This window comes from Mustela putorius, unplaced genomic scaffold, assembly GCF_011764305.1.
Source record: "Mustela putorius furo isolate JIRA1106 unplaced genomic scaffold, ASM1176430v1.1 tig00000460_pilon_pilon_pilon, whole genome shotgun sequence".
Lineage (NCBI taxonomy): Eukaryota > Metazoa > Chordata > Mammalia > Carnivora > Mustelidae > Mustela > Mustela putorius.
The window spans coordinates 2,318,334-2,343,550 of record NW_025421389.1 but is presented as its reverse complement, the minus strand read 5'-3'; the positions used below and the strand labels follow the sequence as shown (position 1 = coordinate 2,343,550).

The 25,217-nt window shown below is 34.2% G+C and overlaps 1 long non-coding RNA gene across 1 annotated transcript; it reads left to right on the top strand.

Annotated features, from left to right (window-relative positions):
- Positions 1–2,061: 2,061 nt before the first annotated feature.
- LOC101690644 lies at positions 2,062–24,071 on the top strand. Its single transcript, XR_199606.2, has 4 exons — positions 2,062–2,095; positions 5,707–5,825; positions 7,806–7,874; positions 23,882–24,071. It is a non-coding gene; the product is annotated as an uncharacterized LOC101690644 (long non-coding RNA).
- The last annotated feature ends 1,146 nt before the right edge of the window (positions 24,072–25,217 follow it).

The following is a 25,217-nucleotide window of genomic DNA, read 5'->3' as shown; positions in this document are numbered from 1 at the left end:
TGATAAATAAACCAGCTCCAATAACGTGAAATTTATAAATGAATGTATGAAGGTAAATTATGTGTCAACAGTTAGAAAATCATACTTTGAACTGTGTTGGTCAAATATACTCTGGTTTATAATTACCTCAAAATCAGTCTCAAAATGAAATCATCTGTTAAATAAATGTGAGGCAACTATGTCCCTTCTCCCTCATCATTTCTAAAACTTTTGAAGACATTAGCCTTATAACTTGTAAATCTCTGTAATTCTTGTCTTAACTCTTTTTTTTCCCATTTCCTTGAATGTTGTAACTGTCTCCTAGGAGCAAAATGATTGATTCAAATTCCAACAAGTTCCTGCCATTACACACTGAAGAAGTACACATTTATTTAAATATTCTTATAATTGATCATTTCCAATATTTTCAATAGTAGAAAGCACGTAATTTCCTGTAGTTTTATAATGAAAACAAGTTGTCCATATTTTGTCATATTAATAACATTTTAATGTGTTTCTTACAAGAAATAATTAATTTCACTTCTGGCATTTACAATAAAATATTCATTAGTCATTTATTTCAGTTTATAATGTAAGAAGAGAAGGGAATCTCATTTACTAATTTTAAGCTTTGCTTAAATACAGATCTATGAATGGAAGAGCATTATATAAATTCTCTCTGATAGTGATTAAAAAAAAAATAACAACTTCTGAAAACAACAAATTGTATAAAGTACAAGGGATCATAAAATGTGGTTTCTTGACCTGATCACTTAGCAGTCATCCTACTGTGCAAGCTATAGCAGTTTTCAGTGATCTTTGTTTTCTTAAGTTTTAAATCTTTGTTTAATCATGGCCACTTTTTCCTTTCAATTTTAAATTCCAGTGGTTTCTCTGAGGTGTGGAACGACACTTTTACTATGTAAGGTCTTGTGTGCTATAAGTCTAAGTCAAAACAAACTCGTTTTTCATTTATCATAAAAGAATGCTTCATTATATTTAGACCAATCTTTCAAGTTTTACCTGATGAAACTTTTTAAGTATACCATAGGAGCTCCTGGCTGGCTCAGTTGGCAGAGTATGTGACTCTTGATCTCAAGGTCATGAGTGAGAGCCCCACATTGGCTGTAGAGATTACTTAAAAAACAAAACAAAAGAGTATTTGTGGCTGTTCTTAAGTGCATTATTTCCTAAGCAATATTTCACCTTGACTTGTCTCCTCATATCACGTGAAAAAAGTGTTCTTCCCTTTATGCAGAACGGTACAGAGAGCTGAAGGAGGAGTTATTTGGTGAGGATACTGAGGCTGTATTTGTTCCAAGATCCAATTTATCTTTAGTTTTAAGGGAAGAATTCATAGTCTATGGCTACAACTGATGAAGTTGGCTCTTCACATTATTATCCACTGCAGACAAACAGGCAACTGACATAATCACTCTTGGAAGCAATTCCCTAGCCATGAGAAGTTACTGAGTATGTAGGATTCTTAAATCCTTTAAGATTTGGGAAATTTAGCATAAGAATATCATATTCTACTTCCAAGGAAATGGAAATTACCATTTAATAATTCATTCTCACCTGTAATTTTCTCATTTTAATAAAAAATAATATTTCTGAAAGGAATATATAATTGTTATTTCAGTTATATTAGAATAACTTATAATTTAAGAGTCTGCCTTTCAAATATAAATGTATTTTGAAAAATTATCTTCAGTGGGTATCTTTTGCATCCAGATATTTTTAAGTCAGTATGGATTAATGTTAAGGAAATTTAAACTTATAACAGATTTTTATTTTCTATTCTTGAGGTTCTGTCCAGGGCGGATGCTCCACGGGCCCGGAGATCTGTCAACCGCAGAGCTTTGCAAAATGGCGCCTGGCGATTTGCCAGAAGGTGTGTCTAGAGTGACTGATAGTAAACAGGAAGTACTACCTATTGGCTGTTGAACTATTGCTATGCTGTGGGTACTTGGTAACAAGCTTAAGATTGGTGGATGCATATCGCTGTCTATGCTGATTGGCTTAGCTCCCCTATATAAGTGATGGCCATATGAAATAAAGGGCTTTTTTGAAACCCAACCAGCCGGAGGGTCATTATTATCGCTGCTGGTCGGCAGTAAGTTCAAACTGTTAAACAAGTTTTGGCTAAATATCATTGTGTGATGAACTACAACTTATTAAAATCATATAATTTTACAACAGCCTTCTGAAATATACTTTAATAAGGTAATCTCATAATTCAAATTATTCCCACATCTCAAAAAGAAAAAAAAATTAGGAAAATAGGAGAAGCATTGCCCTTGTATTTTTATAGACAGTAAGTTACTCTCAGTCTCCTCTTTGTCAATAAACAGATATTGTTCTGCAAGTTTTTGATTTTTTAATCTCCTAATTTATGAAATTACTTTGAATGTTTTATACAATTAAACAATATATCTCCAGGGAAAATCTAAATAATAATGCCTACAAGTTCATTATAATTATTACATAAAATATTTTCTCAAATCAATTACTAGAAAATTACAACTGTTGAAAATATAATTTTTAAAAAGACTGAATAAAAAGTGAATCCATGATTCACATTGAAATATAAAATACCTGCCAAATATGTAGTTCAACTTATAATTGATAAAGGAATCAACCAATGTTTACTCTCAATTGTTGGTTTAGATTTAAACTGATAATGTCCAACAGTGCAAGAAACTATACTCTTTAGGGTTATTTGCTCCATTGAACACAACATAGCAGCATTTCTTTGGGACAAAAGTGTACATATTAAATTGTGCACCTAAGGAATTGTAAAATAATCTAAAAAATAGTTGATTGTACCTACAATTAAAGACCACAAAGTAAACTCATTTGCCTATTTCTAAGAACTGATTTTTTTTTTTCCCCTAGCAGAAGTTTCTTCTATACAGCTAAGACCTTTAATGTACTGGGATGCCTCTGTGGCTCTGTTGGTTGGGAGTCTGCCTTTGGCTGGAGTAGTGATTACAGGGGACTGGGATTGAGTCCCCACATCCGGCCCCTTGCATGTCAGGGAGCCTGCTTCTTTCTTTCCCTGCTGCTCCCTCTGTTCTCTCTCTATCACAAATAAATAGATCAAATCTTAAAACAAACAAACAAACACACACAAAAAAAACCACCCTTCAAAGCACTGATTATTCATGAAAAGAACACAGAATCAGTATTGTAAAAACTTATTACTTACTGCCCCCAATGAAGAAACACATTTAATAACATTTTTACCACCAGTCACTAAAACCTCAAATCATGGAGTCTGATTAAAGGCAGACATAAAGTTAGGCATTTCTTAACTCACTTTTTACTGGCTCTGTGCCTTTGGTTTCCTTAACCTCTTAAGCCTTGGTTTGAGAAACAGGTAAAATATGTAAAATGGAAATAACTGGAATATCAGCTCCATATGATTCTGCTGAAGAATAAATGAGATATAAAAATAAATGTCCATAAAACTTTAAAGTATCAGCTTGTATATACTAATCACTCATTACGTAATAACTTCTTTACCTTCACATAAATTTTTGTAGATATTTATTTTCTTACATAGCTATGCATTCAAATATTTTTTATTTTGTTTAATAAATACTCAGAATGTATGCATAAAGTAGATTTGTCCCCCTGTTTTTTGTTTTTTTTCCCCTGTTTAATGAAACTTTACTGCAACTCTTTTTGTGCTTTTAGAACAGTGATAAATTCAATTAAAATGTGGAACTATAAGTAAAGAGATATTGATATCTAAAATTGTAAATCACTGACACAAGGCTTGCCTTTATTTGTTTATTTACTTAGTATCAGTGAATTGCCAAAATCAAATTTAGAATTTTATTTTTAATGACAAATTATTGATAATAGATGGTTAATGGGTTCAATGTACCTAAAGATCTAATTTCCATGTGTTAGTTTATGTTACTGTCATTGTGTATCTGAGTATTTTTAGCAAGTACTTGTTAGTATTAATTTCCTGGGGCTACTATAATAAAATACTACAGCCTGGAAGTTTAAACAATAGAATTTTATTTTTTCACAGTTCTGAAGACTAAGATCAAAGTATTGAGAAGTTTGGCTATTTTCTCTGGCTTCTCTCCTTGGCTTGCAGATGTCTGCCTTCTTACTGTATCCTCACATGGTCTTTTCTCTGTGTACTCCTACATATGGTGTCTTTAATATCTTTTTATAAGAACACTGGTAATATTGAATTAAGATGAGACCATATGACCTTATTTTACCATAATTATTTCTTTAAAGGTCCTGTCTCTAAATGCAGTCATATTCTCAGGTATTAGGGGCTAGAACTTCAACATGTGAATTTGGAGGGTGGTGCAATTCAGCCTGTAACACATGCATAAGGATCTTGAATGTATTTATGTTTTTGGAAATAGTTTGCATTTTTTTCTAAGGCAGTATATCTCAGTAGAAAGACACTCTGAAACCATGATGTCTGACCCTGAATGCTGCTACGTCACTACTTGTTCTGTTACTCTGAATATGCAACTTTACTTCCATTTGCGTCTTTTTCTCTATTTCCTCAATACAGATAATTGTAGTATATTCTTTATAGATTTGGTGTAGGAAGCCAAATGAGTTAATTCATACACCACATTTAGAAAACATCTATAAATATTCAGTAATTCTCAGATAATATAATACTACTTATTTCCTTTAACTAATATATCATAAATAAACCCAATGAATGTCAAATAGAAATTAAAGAGAAGATATTTATCCATTTATATATATTCTTTACATACATACATAAATATAATATATAAAATTATACATAAATATGTTTTTATAGATATATAAATTTATATATTTAAATTTAAGCTTATCCTTTTCTGAGTACCATATTTCATTAATAGACAACTAGGGCCTCTTCAATTATTTATCATCAAGTTGAACTGTGTTTTATGTGATCTCTAAGAACCAAAAGAGAAGAGATTTTAGTCCCTGTTAACTTTCAGTAAAAGACCCAACATGCTATTTTATTTAGTAATTAATTCAATATTTTTGAGATACATATTATGAAATTTGGATAATATATATAGTGTCTTTCTACATGGAGAAATAATGCAAAATTTGAGGATTTCGTTCCTGATGAAAGCTCGCTTCAGTGCATGACAGTATTGAATTATCATTTAGTATTGATGAAAATAGGAAGAAAAGAATGATGAAAAAGGAATATTGGAAACTATTTACAACAAACATTGAATTGTTAGTTTATAATATTCAGATAAAAATACTTTAAAATGAGTAGAAGCTAATCTTGAAGTAGTTCTTTTGAGATTACATATTAAAAGTTACCATATGTCTGCTTGCAATGTAAAATACAACATTGTGCAGTGGACTACATGATTTATCAGAGATTTCTGCCTTCCTCTAACCTTGTGAGTCTATGGAAACTTTACTAACACTGCTGCCATAAATACTCATGATGCCTCTTCAGCACTCTGAGTCAGAGGCAATTTATCTCAGTTGGCCTTCATCTATACTATGGTGTCAGGTGTGTATGGTACTTTTCTTCTATTTTGGCCCTAAATTATGATGACAACTTCCCATTTTGCATCAAGTGGTTATTCTTATTCTCACTGCCATCAGAGTTCACTCAAGAAGTTGAAGACAAACCTGTATTTGCTATATGGGAAATTCAATTCTTCCAACCTTTTGCAATATTACATTTGAGATCATTTTATTTTTTTAAACCAACAGCTATCTTCATAATTCATATATAAGCATGGTGTGAAAGATTGCTGATGATCCTGAGAAGGAGCAGAGCCATGTTTCCTAGTTCCAGCTTATGCCCCTGATATGACAACTGAAAATAAAAGGTAAGATTTACTGGCAGCAAAGAATAGCTATGAAATTCATGGGCTAAGAGAATTTGACTTATTTATTTAACTGAGTTTGAAGTGAAATATATAGTATAGTGCAAGTGAGGGTCAGGGAGAAATTAAATAAAGGATTGGGGAGTGGAAATATTACCTTAGTTTAACTGAATATCAAATAAACACAATATATATGTATCTTGTTCTCTTGGGATCACTTTATTAAAATAACTTTCATACTCATATAAAAAATAAATATTTCCCATTTAAAGGAAAAAAATGCTGGCAGGATATCTTTATAAGGTTTTGAAGATCTACTGAATTTGTACCTGCAAATAGGAATTTTATTGATCTTCCTAGTCAATGTGTTTTCCTAATTGGAAATTACCAATTAGGTTAGGTTAGTTTAGAGATCCTTTTTTTTTCCTGTTTATTTATTAACAGTATAATACCTGTATAACATGGTGTGCTGTTTGAAAGAAAAAAGCCAAGATTTATTTATATGAAAGAAGGCAAAATAAACTGTAGAAATTATTTGCAAGTGTGGAGACCATATACCTTATACCAGACTGTGTGCAAAGGAAGGACATCTTTGGCATAAAAATCTAAATACCATGTCTTAGTTCCTTGTAACTGAAATGATTGCAGAATGTGATGAATGTATAAAAGGGGTAAATTCATCAAAATGGTCCACTGTCTCTATGAGCAACATACTCAAGTGCTTATATTTGTTTTTAGATCTCATGTCCTTAGTAAATTTCTCACATAAGTTTCTGTATGTGAAAGATAAACTGAAAAATGTTTTTCACCTTCATATTACTTTCTAGAAAGTGGTTTGATATTAGAGATTTTGGTTGAGATTTACACTTACTATGTTCAAATATCTTGCAAATATATGGAAGTCTTCTGATTGAAACCATCATATACTTCTTTTTCCAATCTATAAGTAAGATGTTGTTTATTGAGGAAAACAATAAAGACTTATTATTTTGCTTTATGTAGATTTCCTTAGATTTTCTTAGAAACATTTTACATGCCAATTAGAACCTATGATTCTATAGTATTTTACACAATGAAAAGATTTTTTTTAAAGATTTAGCTGTACATTAAAAATAATATATGTTCAGTTCTATCACTGTAAGGATTTCAATGTATCTTTAAAAGAAATAGATTAATGAGAACTTCAGAAATTTTCCTTGTAAATATTCTAACAAAATGATATTTGGAATAGCAAAGTAAGTAGTTCACCTCTACTTCACATATATAGGTGAATAAAAAATGTGTCTGAAATCTTTTTATCTTTTTAAAACATGTTTCAAAAAGTTTGCATTGTTAAATATCAGCCTGTTATGATTATTTCAATGGGAAAATTATATTCTGTGAGTTATGTGCAGGTTAACATCTACAATGTATGTCCTGCTGCAGTTTCAATACAAACATAAATATGTTATGCTTTGTAGAAATACAACAAGAATATAAGAATATGTTTAATCAGAAAGTAGTGTGCTGGCTGGGAGGAATTTTAGGGCAGTCGTGGTAAAATATATACTGGATGCAAGATAATACAAATATTGATGAAAACATTAAGTATTCTCATACTTTCTCAAAATAGGATGACAGAGCATCTTTAGCAAATGGCTATATATATGTTTATAAAAATTAAAAAATTATATTAAAGAAAAAAAAAAGAAAGAAAGAAAGAAAAGAAGTCACAAAGTGGGGGATCTGGGAGAAATGCCAACTTGCCCTTTCTTGCAGTAGAGTCAGCAAATAAGCTATTTTGTTGATTGGGTATAATTTCTGATATCTTATACTCCTATTTGACATTTCAATTATATGTCAAAAGCAAATGCAGCTAACTAATTCTTGTTCTGTCACCCAATTTGAGCTTTTTCATTAATTCTTAGAGTATTATACAGTTGCTATAAGCTAATTGTTGTTTCAGTATTAACATACTTCCTCACATTGTATTTTATGTGAAAGCTCTAACTACTGAGTTTACAGAGGAGAAAACATTAAAAATGACTTGTTCAAGATCAAGAAAGCACACTGGTGAGGAATTATAAAGTATTACATTCACTATATTAATATTTCAGTCTGTTACTTGGTCTGTTCCTGTCATCCTCTCTCCCTTTGTCTGCTCTCTGTCTTACTCTCTTTCTGGTTATATAAATAAATGGACATATGTGTGTGAAAAAAAAAATGGCTAAATAAGAAACTCCAAGCTCTTATTTCCTGTGGAGGCATAAAAAACAAAAACATGTTTTTCTTTTTTCTCTTTTTATTGCACCTAAATGGATGGATGTTAACTAAGCTCTGTAATAATCATTTCACAATATACGTAAGTCAAATCATGATGCTGTATACCTTAAACTTATCCAGTGATATATGTCAATTATATCTCAATAAAACTGGAAAAGCAAATGCTTCAAAGCATTTAAAGATTAACAATAATAATAATAAAAAATAACAAATAAGTAAAAACTAGCTAAACAACCAAGATCTATAGCAACCAAGTGAATACTAAATCATAAAAAAAAAAACACTTTTAAAATGGTAGGACATAGATGAGTTGATAAAGAAGATATGATCTATGATGGAATATTATGCAGCCATCAAAAAATGAAATATTGCCATTTGCAATAATGTGGATGGAACTAGTGGATATTAAGCTAAGTGAAATAAGTCAACCATAGAAAGACAATTAGCATATGATTTCACTGATATGTGGAATTTAAAAAACAAGACAGAGGAGAAGAGAGGGAAAAAAAATGAAACAAGACAAAATCAGAGAGGGAGACAAACCATAAGAGATTCTTAATCTTGGGAAACAAACAGGGTTGCTGGAGGGGAAAGGGGATGAGAGTGATAGGGTGGCTGGGTGATGGACATTGGGAGGGTATATTTATGGTGAGTGGTGTGAATTGTGTAAGACTAATGAATCACAGATATATACCCCTGAAAAAAATGATACATTATATGTTTATTAGTTGAATCTAAATTTAAAAGTTATATAAAAAGAAAAAAAATGTTAGGACATTTAGTGGTAGTTTTATTCATTCTTGTCCACTGCACCCATGGCACAGGGCTCTCTTGGTCTGGAGGAGATGGCAGCCCAATTCCCATTGCTTTCCTCAAACCAGAGGGAACAAGGCAAACCTTTGCAATGTTTTAACCTGTCTGGTGCCTACTACAAGAACTGGTCTCTGTTTGCCTAACTTGAACACCACACAGGGACAAAAAAGGCTCTGGAAAACTACAGCAAGACTGCAGACCCATAGATGCCTGGGGCAAGAGATTACTGAATAGAGGCATACAATGGACCATCTAATACCCTAAGGAGAAGCTGTTAGGACACTCTGAAAAAAATAAGACATTTATAGCACCATTTACAGCACATTTATAGCACACAACAAGTATGTGGAGAAATTTTTAAAAACCACACACAGGACCAGGCAAAATACTTGTTTACAAAATCCATGAGAAGACCACACTCAGAGCATGTCAATCTAATTAAGTGAAAGATTGCTGCTGCTCAAAGCCAATCTCAACAGACTAGTAGAGGTGGCCATTTCTTCAAATGTCTAAATTCCAACCAAAAAGTATAAAATTATAAAGTATACAAAAACACAATAAAATATGGTCCACTCAAAGGAAAAACCACAGGTATCAGATTTACAAGGTAAAGACTTTGAAAGAAGTTTCTTAAGTATCCTCAAATGGTGAAAGAAAAACATGGACAAAAAGCATTAAAAAAAAAAATTGCCAGTACCATGTTGTCTTGGTGATCACAGCTCTGTAGTAAAGCTTGAAATCGGGCAAGATGATGCCTCCAGTTTTGCTTTTCTTTTTCAACATTTCCTTAGCAATTCGGGGACTCTTCTTGTTCCATACAAATTTTAAGATGGTTTGTTCCAGCTCTTTAAAAAATGCTGGTGGAATTTGGATCAGGATGGCATTGAAAGTATAGATTGCCCTAGGCAGTATAGACATTTTAGCAATGTTTATTCTTCCAATCCATGAGTATTGAATGCTTTTCCATATTTTTCTGTCTTTTTCAATTTCTTTCATGAGTGTTCCTTATTTCTCAGGTAAAGATCTTTTACCTCTCTCACTAGGTTTATTCCCGGGTATCTTATGGTTCTTGGTGCTAGAGTAAATGGAATTGATTCTATAATTTTCCTTTCTATGTTTTCATTGTTGGTGTATGAGAAAGCAACTGATTTCTGTGGATTGATTTTGTATCCTGCCACATTACTGAATTGCTGTATGAGCTCTAGTAGTTTGGAGGTGGAGTCTTTTGAGTTTTCCATAGAAAGTATCATGCCATCTGCAAAGAGAGAGAGTTTGACTTCTTCTTTGCCAATTTGAATACATTTTATTATGTATTCATAAATAAATGAATGTATTCATTTAATGAATGAATTCATTCATTCAGCAATCAGACAATTACTGATTGCTGTTGCTAGAACTTCTCATTGCTGATTGCTAGAACTGATTGCGTTACTAGAACTTCTAGTACTATGATGATCAACAGTGGTGAGAGTGGACATCATTGTTGTGTTCCTGATCTCAAAGGAAAGGTTGTCAACTTTTCCCCATTGAGAATGATATTTTCTGTGGGGTTTTCATACACAGATTTTATGAAGTTGAGTAATGTTCCCTCTACTCCTATACTTTGAAGAATTTTAATCAGGAACATGTGCTGTATCTTGTCAAAGGCTTTTTCTGCATCAATTGAGAGAACCATGTGGTTCTTCTCTTTTATCTTATTGATTTTTTATATCAAATTGATGGATTTGCAAATGTTGAACCACCCTTGCATCCCAAGGATAAATTCCCACTGGTCATAGTGGATAATCTTTTTAATGTACTGTTGGATCCTATTAGCTAGGATTTTGCTGAGAAACTTGGCTTCCATATTCATCAAGGATATTGGTATGAAATTCTCCTTTTTGATGGGGTCTTTGCATGGTTTGGGATCAGGTAATGCTGTATTCATGGAAAGAGTCTGGAAGTTTTCCTTCTATTTCTATTTTTTGAAACAGCTTCAGGAGAATAGGTGTTAATTCTTCTTTGAATGTTTGGTAGAATTCTCCAGGGAATCTGTCAGGTCCTGGGTTCTTGTTTTTTGGTAGGTTTTTGATCAGTGCTTCAATATTGTTACTAGATATTGGTCTATTCAGGTTTTCAATTTCTTCCTGATTCAGTTTTGGAAGTTTATAGGTTTCCAGGAATGCATTCATTTCTCCTAGGTTGCTTAACTTATTGGTATATAACTGTTGATAATTATTTCTGATGAGTGTTCTTATTTCCTTGCTGTTAGTCATAATCTCTCCCCTTTCATTCATAATTTTATTAATTTGAATCCTCTTTTCTTTTGGATTAGTTTGGCCAGGGGTTTATAGATCTTATTGATTCTTTCAAAAAAACAGCTTCTAGTTTCATTGATATGTTCTACTGTATCTCTAGTTTCTATCTCATTAATCTTTTCCCCTAATGTTGATTATTTCCCTTTTTGTGCATGATATTGGCTTAATTTGTTGTTGATTTTCCATTTCTTTAAGGTGTAAAGAGAGCTGGTATATTCGGGATTTTTTAGTTTTGTTGAGGGAGGCTTGAATGGCTATGCATTTCCCCCTTAGGATTACCTTTGCCGTATACCATAGGTTTTGGACTGATGTGTCTTCATTCTCATCCATTTCCATGGATTAAGTTCTTCTTTGATTTCCTGGTTGAGCCAAACATTCTTGAGGAGAATGGTCTTTAGCTTACAAGTATTTGAATTCCTTCCAAACTTTATCTTGTGGTTGAGTTCCAGTGTCAAAGCACTGTGGTCTGAGAATATGCAGGGAATAATCTCAATATTTTGCCACTGTTTGGGCACTTATTTTTGACCCGGTATGTGGTCTATTCTGGAGAAAGCTCCATGTGTGCTTGAGAAGGATGATTATTCTGTTGTTTAGGGTGGAATGTTTTGTATATATCTATGAGGTCCATCTGGTCCATTGCATCATTCAAAGCTCTTATTTCTTTATCAATTTTCTGCTTGGTACTGGCACAAAAACAAATACATAGACCAGTGGAACAGAGTAGAGAGCCCAGATTTGGACCCTCAATTCTATGGTCAAATAAACTTTGACAAAACAGGAAAAAATATACAGTGGAAAAAAGACAATCTCTTCAATAAATGCTGCTGGGAAAATTGGACACCTATGGATAGAAGAATGAAATTTGACCATTCTCTTATACCATACACAAAGATAAACTTAAAATGGGTAAAAGACCTCAAAGTGAAGCAGAAATCTTTCAAAATCCTAGAGAGAACATAGGTAGTAACCTCTTCGACATCAGCCACAGCAACTGCTTTCAAGACATGTCTCCAAAGGTAAAGGAAACAAAAGTTAAATGAACTTTTGGGACTTCAGATCAAAATCTTCTGCACAGCCAAAGAAACAGTCAACAAAACAAAGAGGCAAGTGACAGTATGAGATAAAATATTCACAAATGACACTACAGAAAAAGTGCTAATATCCAAGATCTATAAAGAACACCTGAAACTCAACACACATGAAAAAGATAATCATGTCAAAAAACAGACAGAAGACATGGGCAGACACTTCTAAGAAGACATACAAATGGCTAACAGACACATGAAAAAATGTTCATCATCATTAGCCATCAGGGAGATTCAAATCAAAACCACATTGAGATACCACCTTACACCAGTTAGAATGGCCAAAATGAACAAGACAGTAAACAAGTGTTGGAGAGGAGGTGGAGAAAGGGAAACCCTCTTACACTGTTGGTGGGAATGCAAGTTGGTGCAGCCACTTTGGAAAACAATGTGGAGATTCCTTAAGAAATTCAAAATAGAGCTTTCCTATGACCCTGAGATTTCACTACTGGGTATTTACCCCAAAGATACAGATGTAGTGAAAAGAAGGGCTATCTGTACCCCAATGTTCATAGCAGCAATGGCCACAGTCACCAAACTGTGGAAAGAGCCAGGAGCAAAGGGAATAAAACAGAGGACATTGGGAGTTGGAGGGGAGGAGTGAGTTGGGGGAACTTGGGGGTGGGGGAGATGAACAATGAGACTGTGTACTCTGAGAAACAAACAGGGTTTTGGAGGGGAGGGAGTGGGGGGAAAGGTGAGCCTAGTGGTGGCTATTAAGGAGGGCACATATTGTTATGGAGCACTGGGTGTGATGCATAAACAATGAGTCTTGGAACACTGAAAAAAAATTAATTTAAGAAAAGCTTAAAAATTAGAAAAAACAAAAAAAGCTTGAAAAAGTTTCTCAGGGAGTTTAAAAACTGGACTTGATATATCTAGATTTTAGTTTTACAATACTGCTGATGCTATATAGAAAATGATTTACAGGAAGCAAGAGTGGATGTTTGATAACTGTCATAGGTGCATTTTAGCCATTTCAGTAAGGATGAGATATAATTGGCAGGAATTACAGAATAAGAGTCAGAAGGAGGGAACATAAATGAGGTATATATTTGATACACTTACCTGAATTGTCTGGTCATTGGTTTGAGTTCCTAAGGAGACATTCTTTGTGAATGGATAGACTTCTAATCATGTGAGATAACTATGAGTATACACAATGCCTTTTATGTCATAAGGGAAAGCAAACAATACATTATATTTGAAACCCCATTCGACATCCACGTGGGGAAGTCAAGTAAATACGGAGCTGTATATGATTCTGGAAATCAGAATAAAGATCTCAGTTTCGATTTAGTATATTAATGACATTTAGAAGTACAAAAAAGGATGATATCACTTAGGGAGAAAGTGTGAAGAGAGACAAGAAGTGTCCTCAGGTTGTTCTCCAGAACAATAATAAGTATTTGCTATTTTTAAAAGTTCAAGCCATGGAAATATTGTAAAAAGTGAGGCATCATATTTTCTGGACTCATCATTGAAGTAAAACCAAAAATATTTTCTTTTCTTTTTTTTTTATTTTTATTTTTATTTGTCAGAGAGAGAGACAGAGAGCGAGCATAGGCAGACAGAGTGGTAGGCAGAGACAGAGGGAAAAGCAGGCTCCCTGCAGAGCAAGGAGCCCAATGTGGGACTCCATCCCAGGACGCTGGGATCATGACCTGAGCCGAAGGCAGCTGCTTAATCAACTGAGCCACCCAGGTGCCCCCCAAAATATTTTCAATATAAGAAATGATGCTGCCACAACATAAACACAACTACCATTTCAAACAAGAATAACAAAAGGCAAGATGGAAGAAGACAGAAAGTGATAAGTTTCATCTGATATTAAGAAAAAAACAGTTTTCCTCACTCATACAACATTTCTGACACCAGATATGTAGGTTTATTCCCCACCAACCCAAATTTCTGACATTGCTAGGTGTCCTACAATTCAATTTAGTTTTAACACTATCTCTGTGGAGCTAAAGACAGATTAAAAAAAAAAAAAAAAAACTAAGGGCTTAGTCTCACAAGATGTCCCCACTTCATATGTCAATGACAAGTCCCTGGTACTGCTGACCAACTAAGTAATAAGTTAGGGTTCCCATGACTTCCTCCTCAGGGTCAGCAAATTTTTTGGAAAAGCTCCCACAACTCAGGAAATATTTATTTACATTTGTTGGTTTATTATATAACAAAGGATACAGATGAACATCAGGATAAGAAATACATTGTAAAAAATCTGGAAGGGCCTCTAGTGCTGAAGCTTCCAGCCCCATAAAATGGGGGTATGTTGACTCTAGACATTTAGATGTATTCACCCAACTCTGTACTTTTGGGATTTTTATGGAAGCATCATCATCTAGACATGATTGATCATTAACTCCACTTTTAACCCCTCTCCTGTTTCTGAGGAACGCTGGGTGAGGCTGAAAGTTCCAAGCTTTTAATCATGGCTTATTCTTTCTGAAGATTAGCCCCCATCTGAGGTTCACTGAGGGTCATGTCTTTAGAACAAAAGGCATTCCTGGATGGTGGCAAAGTAGGGGAGCTTGTTTCATCTGGTCCCTTGAATTTAGCTAGATATCTCTCAAACCATTCTGAATACACACAAATTCAACCCAAGATGTAAGAAGATTTATCTGGATCTCTATGTGCAGAAAAATGACTACTTTTTGCAAGGTAGGTGTTGTATAACTTTGAATCTTTGGGGGAAATATTGGAAGATAAATGGAGGGGATAGGGACCCTCCATAAACTGTCCACTGGGAAGTGATACAATAACAGAGGATGAATAGTGCAGAATTCAAGGTGGATTATTGTGATCTCAGGATCACAGGTGACACAGAAAGAATGGGGGAGCCTGAATTGATAGAGTGCCCAAGCAGTGGAGCAGGGAGACTGGTTATGGTCAACCAGCCCGGAAGGGACTCTCACTTCTGGTCATCATATTCCATGTGCTGGGCTGGTAGGGAGACCACTCTCTGCTTGAGCACCCTGAAAGGGACTGTAAGGTGTGAGCTGTTTAACATTCCATGGGAGATACAAAATGCTTGCACCCACGACAGGCCAACAGCTCTCAGGGAGGTGTGGCCCCTGAAACTACACTTGGGGGGGCACCCAGTCTTGACCTGGGAGATGTGTGAACCCATAGCCACTCAAAATTTCAAAGTCACAAAGCACAGAAACACTCCTGGGTCCCCAGAACTCCCCCAGGAGAGTTGCTGTGGGTGCAAATAGTGCATGTCTGTGGAGTTTGGTACACACAGAAATGGAAATGTTTTAACCTGAAGGGGTTATTGAAGAAAGGAGACCATGAACTTGTGGCTCTGGGCCAGAGATTCCCCCAGGGCCATATTTGGTCTGATCCTCTAAAGAGAAGCAGAAAGCCACCAGGGAATAAAGCTACACAGCTTCATTAAGTCCATCTTCTTGACAAGGGGTGGAGTAACTCCACCCTGGCAAGGATGCTTAAGAAGCTGAGCATCAGGCCTCTGCCCCAGAAGACAGACTGGAAGGGCAGTGAATACAAGCTTATTTCCCACAGGACTGATAAACTCCAGCACCAGGGGAAAATAACATATTGTCTCCAGGGTTTTCCACATGACTCATTTATACTTCAAGCTAAAGTTTTGTGTTTCTTTTCTTTTCTTTTCTTTTCTTTTCTTTTCTTTTCTTTTCTTTTCTTTCTTTTCTTTTCTTTTCTCTTCTTTCCTTTTCTTTTTTTTTTGCCCTGTTCCCATTTCAAATAGATTCTTATTTCCAAATTTATGTTTTTAAGTTACTTTTTAACTATAATTTTTTCACATCTATATTTTATAGACTTTTGCTCCATACTAGTCAGTTTTTCAGTCTATTCAATTTTATCTTGATATATATGTGAGTTTTAATTTCTTTGCAATTTTGGGATATAGCGTCTTCTAACACAGAGACCAAAACTCAATCAGGAACAGGCAGATCACCCTGCTTTGTCCAGTATGAGATATTTTAGTCTCTCCCCTCCCTGCCTTTAAAAAAATTGGTTTGTATCATCTTGGCTTTGTTTACACATCTATGGTAGCTTTTGACCACTTTGGATTTTTTCTAGGCTACATTTTGTTTGGGTCAGGGTTGATATTTTGGACTCTGTCCATTTGTTCAACATCCCTCAACAGAATGACTAGGAGGAGGAACTCTCAACAAAGAAAAGAAACAGAGACAATGTCTTCGGTCACAAAACTAATGGGTATGTATATAAACAAGATGTCAGCAATAGAACTCAGGATAGCAATCATAAAATAAATAGCTAGGCTTGAAAAAAGCAATAGTGACAATATAGAATCTCTAAGGAAAGAAATGAGATCTAATCAGACCAAACTTAAAAATGCAATGAATGGTATGCAGACTAAACTGATTCCTCTAACAGCCAGGGTAAATGAGGCAGAAGGGAGAATAAGTGATCTAGAAGATAAACTGACAGAAAGGAATGAAGTTGAGAAAAACAGAGATAGGCAGCTAATAGCCCATGAAAAAAAGCTTGGAGAAATTAATGATGCCATGCAATAGTCCAATGTAAGAATCACTGGAATCCCCAAGGGGATAGAAAGAGAAAGAGGAACTGAAGCTATATTTGAGCAAATCATATCTGAGAGCTTCCCTAATCTGGGTAAGGAAAAAACACTTGTGTCCAAAAGGAAGAGAGGACTCCTCCCTAAAACAATAAAAATAGATCAATACCCTGTCATATAATAGAGAAGCTTGTTAATCTTACAGCCAAAGAAACTACCCTGAGAGTAGCTAGGGAGAGGAGTTTTCTTACATATGAACATAGAAACATCAGAATAACATCAGACCTATCCACAGAAACCTTGCAAGCTAGAAAGGGTTCGCAAGATATATTCAGGGTACTAAATGAGAAAAAACATGCAACCAAGAATACTTTATCTAGTAAGGTTGTCATTCAGAATTGATGGACAGAAAAAGAGCTTCCAGGATTGGCAAAAGCTGAAAGAATATGTGACTACCAAATCAGCCCTGCAAGAAATATTAAAGGGGATTATGTAAGTGAAGAGAAACCACCAAGAGCAATATAGACCAGAAATTAACAAAGACAATCTACAAAAACAGGGACTTTACAGGTAATACAATTGCACTAAATTTATATCTTTAAATAGTTACTCTAGGGATAACTGGGTGGCTCAGATGGTTATGTGTCTGCCTTTGGCTCAGGTCATGGTCCAGGGTCCTGGGATCAAGTCCTTCATCAGGCTCTCTGCTCAGCAGGGAGCTTGCTTCTCCTTCTGCCGCTGCCTCTCTCTCTCTCTCTCTCTGTCTCTAATGAATAAATAAAGAAAATTAAAAAAAAAAAACTGTTACTCTAAAAGTTCCCATATAAAGACACAGGGTTTCAGATTGAATAAAAACAACAACAGGACAAATAAATCCATATGCTGTCAACAAGGGACTCCTTTTGAACCTAAAGACCTAAAGATACCACCAGATTGAAAGTGAGTGGAGAACAGTTTACCACAAGAATGGACCTAAGAAGAAAACTGGAGTAGCAATCCTCATATCAAATTAGATTTTAAACCAAAGGCAGTAGTAAGAGATGTAGAGGGATGCTATATCATATTTAAAGTGTCTACCTAACAAGAAGATCTAACAATTGTAAATATCTATGCCATCAACATGAGAGTAACAAATCATATAAACCAATTAATATCCAAAATAAGGAAACATATTGATAACAATACATTAATAGTAGGAGACTTCAACACTCTGATCACAGCAATGGACAGATCATCTAAGCAGATCAACAAAGGAATGAAAGCTTTGAATGACACTGCACCAGATGGACTTCATAGATACGTACAGAAAATTCCATCCAAAGTCAACAGAATATTCATTCTTCTTGAGCACACATGGAACTCCAGAATAGATCACATACTGGGTAAACAAATCAGGTCTCAACCAATAGCAAATGATTAGGATTATTCCCTGCATATTTTCAGATCACAATGCTTTAAAACTGGAACTCAACCACAAGAAGAGATTTGGAAGGAATTTGGAGGTTAAAGAGCATACTGCTAAAGAATGAATGGGTGAATGGGTCAACCATAAAATTAAAGAAGAGCTTAAACAATTCATGCAAACCAATGAAAATGAAAATATATCGGTTCAAACCCTATAAGATACCGCAAAGTCGGTTCTTAGATGGAGGTACATAGTCATCCAAGCCTCTCTCAAAAAATTAGAAAAATCCCAAATATACAAGCTAAACTTACACCTAAATGACCAAATGAAAGAACAGAAAATAAAGCCTAAACCAAGCAGGAAAAGATAAATAATAAAGGTCAGAGCCAAAATCAGTGAAATAGAAACTAGAAGAACTGAAGAACAGATCAATGAAACTGAAAGCTGGTTAACTGAAAGCTAGTTCTCTGAAAGAATAAGATTGATATACTCTGGCCAGACATATGCAAAAGAAAAGAGAAAGGACCCATATTAATAAAATCATGAATGATAAGGGAGAAATCACAACTAATACCAAGGAAATGGAGACAGTTATTAGAACTTATTACCAGCAGCTATATGCCAACAAATTAGGCGACCTGTAGGAAATGGATGCATTCCTGGAAACTTACAAACTATCAAGACTAAAACAGGAAGAAGTAGACAATCTGAACAGATCAATAACCAGCAATGATATTGAAAAAATAATTTAAAAAGTCCAAGAAACAAGAGTCCATGGCCAAATGGCTTCCCAGGGGAATTCTACCAAACATTTAAAGAATAAATAATACCTATTCTACTGAAGCTGTTTCAAAAAATAAAAATGGAAGGGAAATTTTCAAAACTCATTCTATGAGGCTAACATTACCCTGATTCCAAAACCAGACAAAGAGCCCATCAAAAAGAAGAATTACAGACCAATACACCAGATGAACATGAAAGCCAAAATACTCAACAAGATGCAAGAGAATAGGATCCAACAGTACATTAAAAGGATTATTCACCACGACCAGGTGGGATTTATTCCTGGGATGCAAGAGTAGTCCAACATTTGCAAATCAATCAATGTAATAGATCACATTAACAGAAGAAGAGACAAGAGCCCTAGAATACTCTCAATTGATGCAGAAAAAACATTTGACAAAATATACATCCTTTCCAGATTAAAACTCTTCAAAGAATAGGGATAGAGGGAACATATCTCAATATCATAAAACCCATCTATGAAAAGCCCACAGCATATATCATTCTCAGTGGGGAAATATTGAGAACTTTTCCCTTAAGGTCAGGAACATGACAGGGATGCCCACTCTCACCATTATTGTTCAACATAATACTAGAAGTTCTAGCCTCAGGAATCAGACAACCAAAAGAAATACAAGGCATCCAAATTGACAAAGGAAGTAGTCAAACTCTCACTCTTTGCAATGACGTGATACTTTATGAGGAAAACCCAAAAGACTCCACACCAAAATTGCTAGAAATTATACAAAAATTCAGCAATATGCCAGGATATAAAAACAATACATAGCAACCAGTTGCACTTCTATACACTAAAAATGTAACTGAAGAAAGAGAAATTAAGGAATCAGTTCCATTTGCTATAGCACCAGATTCTTAAGATACCTATGAGTAAGTAAACCTAACCATAGAGGTTAAAGTTCTATACTCTGGAAACTAGCAAAAACTTACGAAAGCAATTGAGGAAGACATAAATAAATGGATAAAGCATTCCATACTTATGGGTTGGAAGAATAAATATTGTGAAATGTCTATGCTGCCCAGAACAATCTACATTTTCAGTGCAATCCCTATCAAAACACTATCAGCATTTTTCACAGAGCTGGCACTAACAATCCTAAAATATGTCTGGAATCAGAAATGAGCCTGAATTGTCAGGAGAATGTTGGAAAAGACAACCAAAGTTGCGGGGGCATCACGATGCCTGACTTTAAGCTATATTAAAAAGCTATAATCATCAAGACAGCGTGGTATTGGGGAAAAAATAAAAACAAAAACAAATAACAACAACAACAACAAAACAGACACATAGTTCAACAGAACAGAATAAAGACTCCAGAAATGAACCTTCAACTCTATGGTTAACTAATATTCGACAAAGCAGGAAAGAACATCCAATGGAAAAAAAGACAGTCTCTTCAATCAATAGTGCTAGGAAAATTGGACAGCCACATGGAGATGAATGAAACTGGACTATTCTCTTACACCATACACAAAGATAAAGTCAAAATGGATGAAAGATGTAAATGTGAGAGAGGAATCCATCAAAAAAAAATCCTAGAGGACAAACTAGGCAGCAACCTCTTTGGTATCAGCCACAGCAACATTTTTTAAGACACATCTCTAAAAAACAAGAGAAACAAAAGCAAAAATGAACTTTTGGGACTTCATCGAGATACAAAGCTTTTGCACAGCAAAGAAAACAGTCAACAAAACTAAGAGGCAACACACAGAATGGGAAAAGATATTTTCAACTGCTATAATAGATAAAAGGCTTGTATACAAGATCTATAAATAATATGTCAAATTCAAGCCCCCAAAAACAAATAATGCAGACAATAACTGGGTAGAAGACATGAACAGACCTTTCTCTAAAGAAGACAAAAGTGGCTAACAGACACATGAGAAAACATTGAGCATCACTTGCCATTGGGGAAATACAAATCAAAACCACAATGAGACACCATCTTGTACCAGTTAGAATAGCAAAAATTAACAAGACAGGAAACAACAAGTGTTGGAGAAGATGTGGAGAAAGGGGAACCCTCTTACATTGTTGGTGGGAATGCAAGCTGGTATAGCCACTCTGGAAAACAGTATATAGTTTCCTCAAGACTTTAAAAATAGAGCTACCGGGGCGCCTGGGTGGCTCAATGGGTTAAAGCCTCTGCCTTTGGCTCAGGTCATGATCCCAGGGTCCTGGGATCTAGCCCCACATCGGGCTCTCTGCTCAGCAGGGAGCCTGCTTCCTCCTCTCTGCCTGCTTCTCTGCCTACTTGTGATCTCCGTCTGTCAAATAAATAAATAAATAAAAATCTTAAAAAAAATAAAAAAAAAATAAAAATAGAGCTACCTTATGACCCGGTAATTGCACTATTAGGTGTTTACCTCAAAGATACAGATATAGTGAAAAAAAGAGACACATGCACCCCATTGGTCATAGCAGGAATATCCATAACTGTCAAACTGTGAAAGGAACTGAGATACCCTTCAACAATAAATGCATAAAGAATTTATGGTTCATATATACAATAGATACTCAGTGGTTCATACATAAAACATACATGTAGATATATGTGGTTTGTATATACAATACAATACTCAGTCATTAGAAATAATGAATCTTACCTTTTGCATTGATATGGATGGAACTGGAGGGGATTATGCTTACTGAAATATATCAAGCACAGAAAGATAATAATTCTATGGTTTCACTCATAGATGGATTATAAGGAAAAATGCAGAGGGCCATAAGAGAAGGGAGAAAAAATTAAATGGGAAGAAATCAGACAGGAAGACACACCATGAGAGACTCTGCACTCCAGGAAACAAATTGAGGGTTACAGAAGGGAGGAGTTTGGGGGGTTACGATAACCAGGTGATGGGTATTATAGCAGGCATAAGTTATGATGAGCACTTGCTGTTATATGCAACAAATGAATCATTGAACACTACATCAAAAAATTAATGATGTACTATAGGTGCGTTATTGAACATAGCAATAAAAAAATAAAATAAAACAAAACAAACAAACCACAACAACAAAAAAGACATTCCTATCATCCAGGAAATTCCAAAGGATTTAAGAAGTTAGTGTTAAGAACTGGGGGTCAAAGACCAAATGTTAAAACAAAGGATGCTCCTAGTGCTCTCATTGCTTGGGAAATGACAAGGGTTTCAGGAACATGTGCCAGGAAATGAAGAAAGAACAATATATATACAAATTTTCTATTATTCAACACTTACAATACCAGTATAATACCTAATTAGCAAGAAATTGAAGGTCCTAAGCAGTGTCATTCTAAAAGCTGAGGGAATGGGGAAAGTCTAGAGAAGAGAACACGTGAAGAATAAAGAATCAAAGACATAATGAAAAGGATTGCATATATTCAAGAGTTCAGAAGATGATGAGTTATTAACAATAGAGATAATTAAAAGTCAAAAATAAGACATCCTGGAAGAGAACTACATATAGAGATTAAAAGAAATAAGATTTTTCTGAGACAATGTTGTAAAATGCAGAATGTCAAGAATTAGCAAATCAGTCATGAAAGTAAAGGAATAACTCAGGGGAGGAGCTAACATTTATTGGGCATTACCATGTAACCAAGATGAATACTTCAAGGGAGAAAAATTGATGTTCATATATCTTCAGTAGCTTAACCAAGGTCAAGAAATTATTAGATTAAGGGGAAAGTGTTTGATAAACAATCTGTTCCCATAAGTTCATCTGTCCACTAAAACATATTAAATTACAAATTTCATGGATAGAAAGATTTAATTCATATAAAAATTTTCAGTGAATAATTATTACTCAATTTACTTCCATAATACCTATTAATATACCCATTATTTTTTCCCACCCATTTTTTCCCCTCTTTTACTCCACACCAGTTACTGAGATGTGCATGCAAGTGCTTGTATGCATGCTTGTGTGAATGAATGTGTGTATTTTAGTGTATGCATTTTTTTTAGGGTCTGTGAATTGAGAGGGAAAGAGGTATGTGTTTGAGAGGGAGAGAGGGAGTTGCATGTGTTCAATAGTTTGCCTTTCTTCAACAGTATAGGAGAAAAATCTTATAGCTCTTTTTATTATTCTCAAAACAAATTATATTGTTTTCATATATATCAAATATATAAAGCAATGTCTTACATTTTCAAATTTGTGTAAATTAATAGCCAAAAGTAAATAATCTTAGAATTTCTAAAACACAATTAATGCAACAGTTTTACATTTAGCATTTTATAAAGATGTTGGCTAATTATAAAGAAAACAAAATATTTCTTTTTGATAGTTTGACATAACTTTTAACAAGACTTTATTTTAATAATAGAGGATTTTGTTTCAAGTGGCCTGAATCACAAAAGTGTTGTTCCATGTATACACATAGAATTTAAAATATATAGCTTAAGTTTTCCATGTTTCTAAGTATTTTTTTTAATCTTTCTGAGCTATTCTTGAAAGGAGGAAAACATAATTTTAAGGTTTCTAAATACCAATTCAGGCTGAGCATCTTACAATTTGCTCATTTCCAATGAGTCTATATTATTGTCTACTATTTAAGGGAACTTTTAAGAAAACAAACATTTAAGATTATTTTTGAGAAAACAAAAAGAGAAAATTGTATATTTAAAGGAGAATTACTGTCACTTCAGACTGTGGTGTCATTGGACCTTGACAAATGAAAAGGGTTTTTAAGCAGGATATTTGATACAGAATGTTATTTACATGCATTAAGACAGGATTTTTAGATAATTGTACATATTCTTAGAAAATTTTATTGTATTTCATATACATAATAGATTCAAATGAGAAATCCCAAACTGTAAATCAATATTTAAGTTCTTCTTATGAAAAGTAATCCATGTTTATTTATAAAAAATAGAAAACACAGTCTTGTCCAAGAAGAAAGTGGCAGAAAGGCATGATGGTTCCATCAGAGAGAAACACTGTTCACAAACTGGATACTCTACTGTTTTATTTTTATCTGGTGGATTCCTCAATGAACATGCAAGTTTTTTTTTTTTTTTACTTTCTTTGCACCTAATGTTATATCCATATATTTTGTAATGCCATTAAATATCTCTGAACCTTTAATTCTGAGTGTTTGCCATTATTCATTTTATGTAAAACATAGTGAGCATTTGGTCACAATTTGGATAATTATAAAATATACAGTAATATTTGACTTTATAAAGTTTTTTAAATGCTCTTGATGCTTTTTTATTCATATCCCTAGAAGCAGAATTACCACTTTGTTAATTTAAATGAACAAATAAAATATAATCTTCATATTGCCAAAAGATTCATATTACCAAATTGTTTTGCAGAAAATTATAAACTCCAGATAGCAGTAAAAGAATGCTTGAATAAGCTTAGAAATTTTTCATATTCAGTACAGAAGTTGAACCTCCTCTTTCCATTTTTAATATAGACTTGCTTTAATTAGTAGAGTGATTGAATATTTTTCTTGTGTTTCTTTCTGTTATCGAGTGTTTCCATTGCCTAGTATGGATTACCATCCTTTTAGTCTCCAATATAACTTTCTTTGCCTCCTGGGTCCTAAATTTGTATCATATGTTTGAACTTTGTCTTGCAATAGCACCCCACATCAAAGTGCTAAATTCTGCATCAATCCTAGTAACTTAAAACAATAGATTTTATATCTCACTTATTCTACATGTCCATAGAATGTCAGTAGAATCTCATTTCCACATAATTTAGGTAATTTGGCTGGGTCAGTCATTATAATGTTGCAAGTGTTTGTCAAAAGGCAAGAGTGCAGAGTATTGTTCATGTTTTGGCTTGAAGTGAGGCAGATAGCTTTATTCCCAACTCATTCATCCCAACTAGTCTCATGTCACTACTTAAAAAACAAGAAGCCAAAAAGTTCAGTTATACCATACTTAACTGTCAGTTGGGCAGTTACGGATCAAAAAGGCTTTAATTAAAATTACAGTAGACAATTACTTTCCTAAATCAAATTAGAACTATACAAATGAATGTTATGCCAACATTTAAAAAGTTGCTGTAGATCTATTTCATTGTGGTGACAGAATAAAAATTTAGGTAAAATAAAAGTAAAAACAAACAAACAAACAAACACGTTTTCCAGGCTCTTGGGTGGCTCAGTCATTAAGCATCTGCCTTTGACTCAGGTCATGATCCTAGGATTTGGGGTTTGAGTCCTGCATTGGGATCCCTCCTCAGCAGGAAGCCTG